Genomic DNA, 13,643 nt, shown 5'->3' on the forward strand with positions numbered 1-13,643 from the left:
ATAGCAATAATTTGAGTTGCTCATGAACTTCTCACCTTACATTCTCATTGACTCATTTATTAATTCATAGAATCCCACACAGATCAGGAGCATCTCAAAGAATGGGGCCAACCAGGACCTGGAGCTCCAGGTAGAGGAGGTGCAAAGGTGAAGAGACATCATTTACCCTGCCGGCCATCGAAAATTCTCTGCCACAAGCAAGAAGACATGGGTGTAGGTTGTAGCTGCAGTGAGAGCCACCGGCGACCACAGAAAATCGTGAATCCAGTGCCACAAGAGGTTCAGTGACCTTTTGCATTCTAGCAAGGTGACAGTTTGGCTCATAGACACAGGGGTCCAAGGGAAGGGTCAGATCTGCGTGCTGCAGATAAGGTGCGAGGCATGGTACATACAACCCTAAATGCTGAAACAGAGGACAGTGTAAGCAGTTCATTTAGCCATGCACAAAACATATGTGAATAGGCAGTATGATGTACAGGTGCATGGAAAAGCATTATCTCTGCATGCACCATATATGAGGGTGACATAAATTCATGTCGTGTTTGCAGAACAAAAGGATGGAGACCGTGAGAGAGATGGCCCAGGCTGAGGGGTGGGAGAGCCTACCTGAGGCTCATGCAGCCGATCCGTGCAGCTGATGGTCCTAGAGATCGCCAGGGAGTCAGATCTGCTGTCTGTTGATTCATTCCAGGTATCAATCTAGTAAACCTCCTCTGAACTGCCTCCAATGGCATTTACATCCTTCCTTAAATACTGCACACAATATTCAAGATGCAGTCTCACCACTGCCCTTACTTTAATGTTCAATTCCTCTTGTAATAAAGGGTAACATTCATTATCCTTCTTAAATACTTGCTGTACCTGCATACTAACAGTTTGTGACTCATGCACTAGAACACCTAGATCCATCTGCACCTTGGAATTCTGCAGTCATTCTCAGTTTAAGAGATACTTTGTTTTTTATTCTTCCCGCCAAAGTAAACAACTTCACATTTTCCCACAGCATACTATATCTGCCAGATTTTTGCCCACTCACTCAACCTATCTATATCCATCTGCAACCTCCTTATGTCCTCTTCACAACATATTTTCCTTCCTATCTTTGTGTCATCTGCAAATTTAGCTACAATGCCTTCACTCCCCTCACCTAAGTCATTGATATAAATTGTAAAAAGTTGAGGTCCTAGCACAGACCCCTATGGGACTCCACTCTTCACATCCTGCCAATCAGGAAAAGACCCATTTATTCATACTCTGTTTTCTGCCAGCCAGCCAATCTTCTATCCATGCTAACATGTTACCATCTACACCATGAGTTTTTATTTTCTGCAATAACCTTTGATGTGGCACCTTATCAAATGCCTTCTCGAAATCCAAGGACAGTATGTCTACAGGCTCCCTTTTATCCACAGTGCATGTTACTTCTTCAAAGAACTCCAATAAATTGTTTAAACATTATTTTCCATTCACAAAGCCATGCTGATTTTTCCCAATTACATTGAGTTTCTCTAAGTGCCGAGTTTAACCTCCTTAATGCTCCATCAGGACCTGGAGACTTGTCAGCCAGCAGCTCCATCAGCTTGCTCAGTACTGCTTCCCTAGCGATTGCAATTTCATCAAGCTCCTCTCTCCCCTCCACCTCTTGATTTACAGCTATTACTGGAATGTTATTTGTATCCTCTATAGTGAAGACAGAAGCAAAATGTTTGTTCAATTCATCCACCGTTTCCTTATTATCTACTATTAACTCCCCATTGTCACCCTCTAGTGGACCAACACTCACTTTACTTACCCTTATCCTTTTTAAATACCTGTAGAAACTCTTGCTATCCATTTTTATATCTCTAGCTAGCCCCCCCATACTCTAATTCTTTTCTCCTGATTAACCTTTTAGTCATTCTCTGCCATTCTTTATATTCTGACCAATCATCTGACTTGCCACTCATCTTTGCACAGTTATATGCCTTTTCCTTAAGTTTGATGTTTTCCTTAACTTCTTTAGTTAACCATGGAGGGCAGGTACTCCCCTTAGAATGTTTCTTTATAGTAGGAATATACTTATTCTGCGTATTCTGAAATGTTCCCTTAAATGTCTGCCACTGCTTCTCTTTTGATCTATGCCCTTGCCTAGTATCCAGTTCACTTCAGCTAGCTTAGCTTTCATGTCCACATAGTTGCCCTTATTTAAATTTAAAATATTAGTTTTAGACCCACTCTTCTCCCTTTCAAACTGGATGTAAAATTCAATCATATTGTGGTCACTGCTACTTAGGGGTGTCTTTAACCTGAGGTCATTAATTAATCCTGTCACATTACACAACACCAAGTCGAATATAACCTGCTATCTGGTTGGTTCCAGAATGTGCTGGTCTAAGAAACTACCTTGAAAGCATTCTCTGAACTCCTCATCCAGGCTACTACTGCCAATCTGATTCCTCCAGTTTATATGTAGATTAAAATCATCCATAATTACTGCCGTCCCTTTATCACACGCACCCAATATTTCTATTTATATACTTTACCCTACATTGTGGTACCCTACTGTTAGGGGGCCTGTAGACCACTCCCACTTTGTAGGAGTGTGTCCAGGTGCAGGACGCCGTCTTGTCTAGAGCATTAATGGGTTCACTGTGTATTCACATTGTATATAGCATATTTGAACACTTGTTCAATATACTTCTTTTCTACTTCCACATGACACGGCATGTGGTTGTACAATAGAGAACACAAAAGGAATGATAAAAATATGAAGTTGCTTCTTAACAGTAACACTGAAGACGGCATTCTGAGTTGCATCTTGACCTGGCTTCACCAGCAGCAATGATGTGGCCTGATTGGTGAGGCATGTGAGAGCTTCTTGCTTCACTGTTGTATCACAAAAGAGTCCTGAAGTCAAAGACTCAGGCACGAAGGTGCTCCTTGTATCTTTCAGTTTCCATCTAGGCATAACTTTAATGGAGCCTAATGATTCAACTTCACGTGCAGATATTGGTCAGCCAGTGCATCTGAAGCATGAATGCCGGCTGCTAGACATTCATCTGCACTGCAGTGTTACCTTGGTGTGGATAGTGCAGCTCTGTAGGCCATGTTTTGTCCAGTTAATATTGACCGCCTGCTGTGCCCACTACAGTGGCTGCATTGTCATATTTCCAGTGTCACAGGGTGTGGTTTGTGTGGTTTGCAGAGGTATATTTAAGCCAAAACTGATGCTTGAGGTGCCCAGTTCTTAATCAAGACCGTTGGCTAGAATGGATGTAGCAGAAGCTCTTTCAATGAGCTGTCATGGCACAGTTGTCTAAACATCATGCGTGATATGCTATATCTGCGTGTGTGATGCCACATCGCTCATGTCAGTGTGTATAGGGTTTAACGGCTTCATTCATATCATTATCTGCATTGTGGGCATGGCTTGATGATGGTCCATTTGGTGGCATGGGTGCCTCATTCACGGTCAATGGCATTCATGTGAGGGGACCAGGATGAAAGGGACTTATTACCATGTTTGTTTGAAAGATAATTACGACCATGTGAATGTGACAGAATTTAACTCATTGGTGGAGAAGAAAAGAGTTGACGTTTCGAGTCCTCATGACCCTTCAGCAGAACTGAAGTTCTGCAGAAGGGTCATGAGGACTCGAAACGTCAACTCTTTTCTTCTCCGCCGATGCTGCCAGACCTGCTGAGTTTTTCCAGGTAATTCTGTTTTTGTTTTGGATTTCCAGCATCCGCAGTAGTTTTTTGTTTTTAACTCATTGGTATTGCTTCGCTGCCTTATGAGGGATAGAAAGTCACTTGAGAGACTGTGGCATCAAGATAGAAGGATCTTTATACGGATGTATGTCATCAGGGACTGTCTGATTGTTGGTATTTTGAAGAAGCTTATGAAAATCTATTCCGGACAAGGAACCATCTAGCAAAGACCTCCTCTTGTATGGAATCAGCCTGGGTTCTTGTCCTTGCCTCCCTGCTGCTCTGCCATTGGAAGGTTCATCATCCTCATCTGTTTCAGAATAGCCTGAATGTACATGGGCATCCTCCTCCCCATCCTTTTCCTCATCTTCCTCCTCCTCAGAAGTTGCGACTCAGCCCACGTCCTCATCGTCATCAAGTTAGAGTCCCCTCAATTCCATGATGTTGTGCAGCAGGCAGCATACAACAACTATTCTTGAAACCCTCGCTGGGGCATATTGGAGAGTTCCAGCTGAGTATTGAGGCATCAGAATTTCATTTATAAAATGCCAATGGCCTGCTCGATGGTGCTCCTGGTGATGACATGGCTGCTGTGGCAGTTTCACTCTGCCTCCTGTGGGTGCCTAAATGGGGTCTTTAGCCATGTTCTTTGGGGGTAGTCCTTGTCCCCTAGGAGCCATCCTCTGGTCTGGGAGGGTGGATGAAATAGATTGGGAAGTTGTGAATTCCTTAGTATGAAGGAGTCATGGCAGCTGCCCAGGAGTATTGAACAATCTTAAAGGAATACTTTATTGTGGTCACAAATGTTGATGGGGTGAAATGACTGTGGTGTCAAGGTGCCCACTTGCTGAGTTGGGGTCTTTATTGTAGTCAATGACGCCCTGCACCTGAGGGAAACTTGCAATTTGGGCAAATGTCATGGCTCTCCTAGTCTAAACTAATGCACTCCCCCAAAATGAGGGAACAGGGCATTCATCACTTCCTTAATGCATCAGTGTGCTGCTAACTGGGGTACACCAGCCTGTTCTTCTGCTGAGCCCTGGAAAGATCCTGAGGCATAGAAGTTGTGACAGTTACCTTCACAGCCACTAGCTGGCCATTGGGGTTGATGGGTTGTGGCTCCAGTTGCTGCTGCACCATGCAACAAATTGTCTGTCCTTTGGCCCTGGTTTTCCATCACGTTGAGAAATGATGTCCTCAGTCGGTACATCCTCCCCACAGGGTAGAACCTGGTTGTCCTCCCTCTCCTCCTCCTCCTTCCTGGTGCGTGTGCCATCACCTCTTCCTCATAAGCTTCAGCCCTGCCTCTGGGCTCCAGGTGCTCACTTTGACTGGCTTCTACTGCCTCTATGCGAGAGGGTGCCATGCCCATCCCCTATCCCTCCTTGGACGAAGCCGTATGTGCACTTCTTCCTAGCACCTTGGTGGAAGACTCAGTGGGAGCAATGAAAAATTGCCGTGGCAGACCAACAGCCCCACTGTTCCCCTCCCTTGGGCCATATGAGGATAGTGGGACTTAAGTTTCTGGCACTTCTGGGGCACTAAATGAAACTTTACAGAGGTACCTCACCCCTCCAAGCAGTTAGGGGGTACCATGGCTATCCAAAACAAATGCACAAAAAACAGACCTCCCCTGACTTTGTCTGGTCTGTGGACTCTGGGATTCACACAGCTGGGGTGCAAAAGTTGGAAGTCAGTGGAGGCAGTTAGTGATTTAAATGGCCAGCTGCCTCTGCAAATTGCACGTGCGTGAACCCCGGTCCAGCTCCTGTCCCACCCCCCGCAAAGATGGGAAATGACAGGTTCGAGGGTGATTTCCAGGATTTTTGCCATGGCGAAAGGCTCTCCATTGTGGCGAAAATCTGGGTTTTGGAAAATTCAGCCCATTACCTGTTTCTGTCTCCACAGGCACTACCAGACCTCCGGAGTATTTCCTGCATTTTCTGTTTTTATTATGGATTTCCAGCATCCACAGTACTTTGTTTTTGTAAGTATTTTGACTTATAAGTCTCTCTGTTTACCAACATCCTTCAACATCATTCCATTCTTTGTTTTTCCTCCCAAGATATATCACCTCACACTTCTTCACATTGCCTTACATCTGTCACCTGTCCAATCAACTGGCCTGTCTGTGACCATCTGAAGTGTTTAAGAGCCCTCATCGTTGTTTGCCAAACCCCTTCGTCTTGGGCCACCAGCAAACTTTGAAATTGTGCTCCCTACGCCCAAGTTCAATTTCTAATTCAGTTTCTTCGAGTATGGTTACAATTATCTGAAAAAAAACACACAAATATACACCTGGGCTCCCCTAAAGATGAGTGTGTAAATGGACTGCACTGTCTACGTTAAACCATACAAACCCAGACGACTCTTAGATTTCTCCACTGGGCTTATGATGGAAGTAAAGTTTCAAAAAGAGTTGCACAGCACAGGTATTTTCAGCTATAACACTTTCACCACACTCCTCCCAAATAAATCATTTGAAAGTCATAGGTTTTGAGAACACTGATGTCTTTAACTTAACTCTTTCACCCTTTAAATAAAACACAAATTAAAATTATCTCGATGTTTTCAAATCCCAATGTTGAAATGACCTATAAAAGTTACTTTCACACTCCAATTCTCCCAATATGAAGCACCACTCAGAGGCAGCACATGAAGGAAAAAGGACAGCAACACTGTCATCCAGTTAACAGGATCACCCCCTTGTTACTTGTTGAAAACAAAGAAGGAACCTGTTGTATTTTGCATTGTCTTATTCAGTTAATGAGCTCTCCCAGCTTTGGTAATTAAGAATGCGTTTTTAAAAGCTGAAAGAGTTAAAAACAGAAAATGGCAGAAGTGGCACGTTAATCAGCATCTGAAAGAAGAAGTCAGAATAATGTTCTGGGGTGACCCTTCAAACAATTGGGCTCTCAGGCTGCAATTTACAGGGTTTACAAGGATGAAACAATGTTAGGTATAGAGCCGACTCTGATTAGATATATCCCTGGAGATTTCATCAAACAACCAATTGTGGCCAATTGTCCCACCCCGATACTCTCACCATTTGGTGATGCAACATAGGGCAGAATCGTCCCAGATTTGTGCTAAGTGCGGTAGCGGATGAGAATGCAACCAGCAATGGCAGTATTTCATGCCGTATCATCCCAATCCCGCCTCATGAATAATATATTCCCGGGAAACACGCAATTTCGATGGCGGGCAGGCTCTCATTCGCCCAACACGCCACCACCTCATCGTTTCATCATGCCAGGCGCCATATTTAAAGTGCAGCCACACGAACACCTCTCAGTGCTTCCAGACAAGGACTGCTGCAAAGAAGACGTGGCCCCAAAAGGCAAGAAGACTGCAACACCCCCAATTCAGTGATGCGAGCCTCAAGCACCTTTTGGACGCAATGGAGGCCCACCATAATGTCCTCTAATCCCAGTCTGGCCACAGGAGGGGCAGCAACATCACCAATCCAGCATAGGAGGCAGTGGCAGCAGTGCTCAGCGCCAACGCCCTACAAAAGAGGACTGTCACCCAGTGCCAAAAAAGGATGAATGATCTCCTCTGTTCTGCCAGGGAAAGTCACTCTTCTCATCACTCTCAACTCACACTCACACATCCACAGGGCCCTCACTCACTGCCAGTTCAAGGGACATCACCATTCACTCTCTCACACACACCTTCCTTGTCCTCATCCTGCCCGTAGGACCACTTACCACCCACAGGTACCATCATCGGTCCTGGCAGGTGCCCTGCCTACATTCTCTCCATCTCTATTCATGCGGGACAAGCTGGAACACAACAATAGGGAGAGGCCACAGACTGATGGAGGAATGCCTGTGTTATGACCAGTCCTTGGGTGAGGTTCCCCCAAATTGTTATGATCCCAGATAAAGTATCCCAAATTGTTATGCTTCCGGGTGAGGAGGGATGAACCGGCCTCCTTTCTTTTTTCAACCCCATCGGTTGCATGCAATTTAACTTAAAAAGGCTAATTTAAAAAGGATTCTTTCCCTCTTGGATACCTTTTCCATGTCCAAATGTATTTATCTTTTACAAGGAGCCAATTTAACCAGGCTGTCTTGAGTCAAAGAAAGAGTAAGTTTATTAGCTACTAAACACAAAAGTTAATAATAAAAAAGCAACACTCATTAGAAATGAGAAAGTGAGTCCAAATATAAAAATTAAAAAGGTATACAAATGAGTCCTTTGGCTTGTCCGTGAGGAGCTGATGGTGAAACGGTGTGGCCGTTAAGTTTGGGTGATTCCGGGAACACTGACTTTGGCAGTTGAACAATTGATTTGGAGATTCTTGGTTCTGCAGGTTAGCTGAAAGGAGCTGTCCTGTCTCCTTTTCAACTCTGGCTTTGCTGACTTGTGACTTGCTTCCAGTAATCAGAGAGAGAGGACTTTTCTACCTGCAGTGCAGGGATTCCTAGTTGGTGTTCTTCAGCTGTGATCTTCATAGGATACATATGCCAGAACAGAACACCAGGCTAGCATACAGAACTAGGGTTGCAGTTGGCTTTTTTAAACCACTTTCCTTGTGTATTCCTGGAAGGGAAAAAACAAATATGTCTTTCACCCAGATCTGTTTTCTTTTCAACTCAGTTCATGTTCACAGTCTTGGATATAACTCAACAGGAGGTGGTATCAGCTGGGATAGTAATCATTTTCCATTATCCCTGCAACCACAGTAGTTTACAGTTCAGTTTTTGCATTGTACCTTTTCCTTTGAAGTGCCTCTGTTTGAAGTAGGACATGTTGCGCCTTTTAGGTGCGACATTCCGTTCTCTCTGAACTAGTTGGTCAAGTAATCCACATAAAAATTTTCAAGCAAGTGGTTACCTTATAATCTCAGCCAGCTTTTGCTTGTATGTCCTTTTTATTAAAAAACCAATGTCTCACTTAGAAGTTCAATATGTCCATAAGTAATTCAGGGATAGGATCCGTGGTCAAGACACATGAAATCAAAGTCCTCACAGACTTTGAAAATAGAACCAGCTGGCAAGGATCTGGACCATTCCTATCCTGACTGTGAGGTTGGTGGTGCTCTACCAAGTGAGGATCTAGCAGTGTGACATCCATCAAATAACCATGCTGTGAGTGACGTGTCCTGATCTGCAGTCCCCTGCTATACACTAATTATCTTTCCCTGCTTTCGCAGGGACATCTGGGAAACAGCCAATGGAGTCCATGACCCAAGGCCTCCAATCAAGCCCCGAAGAAACCTTTGAAGAGGAATCTTAAGGAACCTTCATTGAAGACCTGTCACAGCGCTCACCCACTACGCCTGTGCAGAGACACAAGCCTCCGAGGGACGTTTTTCTATAGTAGCCTCGCAATCACAATCTGATGAGCGCATCGCATTGTCTGAACAAAAGCAGGTGGAAGCAGGGACTCCCCAGTCTCTGGCACTTGGAGCTCTGAAATCTACTGATTCTAAGTCAAATGAAAAGACTCTGGGTCTCGGTCATGTCACAGTTGCTGGAGCTGCAAAGGCAAGCTTAGGAACATCAGGAAGGGATGTCTGCTGCACCCCTCAGATTGCATGGCATGATGATGGAATCCATCCACCTTCAGGCTGAGGTGGTAGCACCGGTATGCCGATGCACTGAGGTCAACACTGGTAGGATGGCAACCGCCATAGAGATCTTGGTCCAGGACATTGGTCCTGTGCTGCTGCACGGGCTGAGTTCCATCGCCGACACCAGAGTTGGCTTCTAGCAGCATATACGTGAGAGGTGTGCGGGGCAGCTCGATCTCACTCCAGCTACCCCTTCTCCTCAAGGAGTCAGCCAGGGGCCCTTAGGCACCCATAGGGAGGAGCTTCAGCAGGTGCACATCCTGAGGCCACCCACCCGGGTGAATACGGAAGTGTCCAGCCTATCCAAATCATCCTCTTCCTGTGACCCCAGCAGCTCCAGCTCCACAGGTCGAGGAGGGTGCCACTGCCACACAACAGGACCCTTAAAACAGGCTGGGACCCACGAGGTCTCAGCCCTCCAGAGGATGCCCGCCAAGGTCATCACAGAAAAGGCGTAGCAGTCAACAGGCTGCCTCCACCTGCACTGCGGGTGTTGAGGGAGCACCAAGATGTAGTGGCAGGGTTAGGAAAGTTGAAAAGAGGTAGTTGCACAGCCTGGACACAGGTGTTAATCACTTGTACATCATGTTAACTATTGTAAATAAACTCCCAAGAATGTCACCCTGCCTTTGGCTCGTTGTTCCGATGAACAGAGTTCATGTCACTCAGATGCGAAACCTTTCTGCACAAGATAAAGGCAGGTGTCTCAGTCCAGGGCCTCTTCCCTGTGCTTTGTGCAGCCTTCAGACCAAAGTGATGGTCCAGCCTCACATTCGTTGGACACATAACAGATGCCTGCACATCAATGGTTCTTGTCATTGCTGCCAGAATGTCGTGGGCAGGCGTCACAGGGTTCCATCATTCTCTCTGTGTGCTCTCAGCACCTTTAGGGTGGAGCTGGCCCCCATCTCTTCAGCATCTGTGACCAGTGATGCTGTGCTCCCGAAGGGGTCAGGTGCTGAAGGCTTGAAAAAGGATCAGGTGCATTTAAAGTTTCATGGCTTCGTCTTCTTGATATGACCCTGATGACAGAGCACAAGTGAGCTGCTCTCAGCCAGACAGGAGTCAGGCATTCACAGGGGCTATGTGAAGATCTATGGAGTGTCCTCACTGCATGTTGTCATCACCCACCTGGAATCGAACGACTATTAGGGCCTCCACTGCATCTCCATGACAGGAGCCTTATCACAGAGAGTATGTGCGCTGCCATCAGCCAAATTGGAGTCAAAAATTCATAAATGCAATGTTGTCATCATCCTCCACAAATCTAGCAGCTGTGTGGGCCTCCCAAGCCAGTATGATGGCCTCATCGCTGTCATCGTCGCCTTCGAAGACATCCTCACCCTCATCCCCATCGATGTCCTCTTCATCGGAGGAGACCTATATCTGTTCCATCTCCTCCTCAGCCAGCTCCACTCTCTGTTGCAACGCCACGATGTAAAGGCCGCATCAGACAACAACGATGCATGACACCCTCTGCAAACTGTATTGCAGGGCTCCACCAGACCAGTGCAGGAACCAGAAACTTATTTTCAGCATCCCGATGGTTTTCTCCACCAAGGTGTGAGTTGCTGCATGAGCCTCGTTACACCTTCACTCTGCTGCAGTCTGAGGCCACCGCACAGGCGTCATTAGCCAAGTCCTCTGCAGGTAGCCCTTGTCCCCGAGGAGCCATCCCTGCAGCCTCTGGAATACATTAGGAATCTGAGACCTACTGAGAAGGTAGGAGTCATGGACACTCCCTGGGACCCATGCACAGACCTGCAGGATGTGTTTGTAGTGGTCGCACACCAGCTGAACATTCAGCAAATGGAAGCCCTTACGGTTGACATAGTTGGCTTGAGATCTGAGCACCACGTGAGTGCAGCTGATGGCACAATGCACCTATGGAAAACCTGAGATATGAGAAAATCCTAGAGCTCTTGCATCCTGGCTTTCCTGGCCTCAGGCAAAATGTACAAAGTTGCGACCCTTTGCGAAGGTGGCATCTGTGACCTCATGGATGCATTTGTAGGTAGGGGTTTGTGATATCCCACAGAGATGACCTGTGGAGCCTGAAAGGAGCCACTGGCATAAAATTTGAGCACCACAGTCACTTTCATGGCCATGGGCAGTACATGTCCTCCATGTCCCCGTGGTGCCAAATCCTGCAGCAGGTGGCAGATGTGACCGACCAATTACCTAGACATGCGCAATCTTTGGCGCCACTGGTTCCCGGTTACCTGCAGGGATGAAAAGCGGCGTCTATAGACCCGGGGTCTAGCTCGGTGCCAGCCAGTGATGGCTCACTGTGGCTTTTCGGCGGCATGTGCAAGAGCCCCTGCCGCCCCTTCTTCCAGCGGGTGCTGCTCCTCTCTCTGACCAGCCAGATGTCTCCTTCCCTCTCTTCTCCTTCATCTCTGCTCTTTGTGAGCCACTAGGCATACAGCTATGTCACCAGTCTCCATGCTCCTGATGTACTCCTCCTGCAGGATGAAAGAGAGAGACGCTTGGGTTAGCATGGGTGTTCTAAGAATCTCTCTTGGTTAAGTCTGAAGGCCCCTTAATGCACCCTGGAGAGTGCTGGCCACCACTTGGATGGCCAGAGTTTAGTGCACTGCATGGTTGCCCGAAATCCCACCCACCTCTGCCCCACTCCACTTTGCCCACTGGACTGCATGCTGTGCTCTCAGCTCAGGCACAGGCATTCTCCTAACCCACACTGTAAGGCTGCACTGTTAGCTTGAGCCATGGGAAAGACTGGTCCAAACCAGGATGATGACATTGCAAGGGTCTGTGAGCACCTCCAACAGCGACTGCTCCATGACCAGCTTTAGCAAGGAGATTGTACAACGTGCCCAATCGTCCAACTGTTCTGCAATCCACTAAAATGCTCATTAGTTTGCAGTCTGTGCCCAAGGAGTGAAAAGCTCTGGAGCATTTGGTGGCACTTTCAGGCCTTGGCATTGCTTGAGTGGGCAGATAAGCTGGAGGCTCGACTCCAGGCATGTCAATGTGGCTGTGCCTGAACTGTCTCAGCTGTGGAGGAATGGTCACTTTATACAAGGTTTCCCTGATGTATGGCCACTTCCCTCCCCCACCCCAACCCCGCACCTGCTTGTACATTACCATCAACCACAGTGCAGCCCTTGATCCCACCCCCAAGTCAGCTCAACTGCAGTGCAGCCCTTGCACGCACCCCGCACCCCCACCCCACCCCCCGCCAACTTGCCTCAACCACAGGTCAGCCCTTGCCCCAGCACCGCACTATCAGCCAGCTGGGAAAAAGTGACTTGCCCATGCCCTTGCCTGAAAGCGCGCTGCTTCAGTCTTGAAGTCCAACAGGCGACCCTCGCTGCACAAAGTTACTGTGCACCACCTCTGAGTTCCCCTCAAAGTGCCGCCTGCCAAGTGCACGCCTTATCTATGCTGCTGTGAAACACGTCGGCGTGCAATCACACCAATGTGCTCGGATGATGCAGCATGGGGGATGATTCCGGCAGCCTGGGCTTATAACGATATGCAGATATATTACAATGAGGTTCCTGATGTCCGACTGCAGGAAATAAGGCCCAGCCATTGACGGGCAGAGCAGACGATCGCAAATTGGTTTCACAATGTCGTGAAACCAATTTTTAGCCTTCTCGCCATATTGTCCGCTCACGCCGCCAAACACGCCCGATGCCAACGGGCATGGAAAATTCCGCCCATATCCACCATTATGAAGCACGGCCATCCCTATGCCAATCAGAAAACAACCAGACTCTTCATTTCCTGGTTGGACAATGCTTGACTATCAGTTAAACAGTCTCTCCTTCCATGTCTAATACTTTTCTGACTAAAACATAAAAGTTCCAGCATTCAAAGAGCCCATTTTTAAAAATAAAGGGCAGGATTTTCCTTCCCCATCGTGGCAGGGGCAGAGCTGGAAAAAGTGGCGAGACATTTACAGGTCCATTCACTTCAGCGGGACCGGAAGATCCTGCCAGCAGGAGGCCCGGAAAATTCCGCCCAAGTTTTTGAATTCTCCTCGGTTGTTCACAACAATGTCCTGGAGATTAATTTTCCAATTCCAGGTAATCCTGGAGGCCAGCAAGCCTAGATAGGTAGCAGATTTGAATTTTTGACTTCTGCTCATCGTTCCCCGTGCTTTAATTTTGCTTGGAGTTTGTTGTGGGCTGCTGGTGTCAGTTCCTTTAAAGGGGCTTTTCCAATCCGTCTGCCTCTGATAAAGGGCTAGACCCAAATATTGCGAATCAGATGCTGATCAGCCTGTTGTGCAACTCAAGTATTCCCTGTTTTCATTTTCTACTTCCTGCATTCACAGCTTTTTAGCCTCCACTATTGTTCAGTTATCTGGCTTTGTACATTGTCTGTGTTGAGAAAACTCAGC

The sequence above is a fragment of the Cetorhinus maximus genome, chromosome 7, assembly GCF_964194155.1.
Source record: "Cetorhinus maximus chromosome 7, sCetMax3.hap1.1, whole genome shotgun sequence".
Lineage (NCBI taxonomy): Eukaryota > Metazoa > Chordata > Chondrichthyes > Lamniformes > Cetorhinidae > Cetorhinus > Cetorhinus maximus.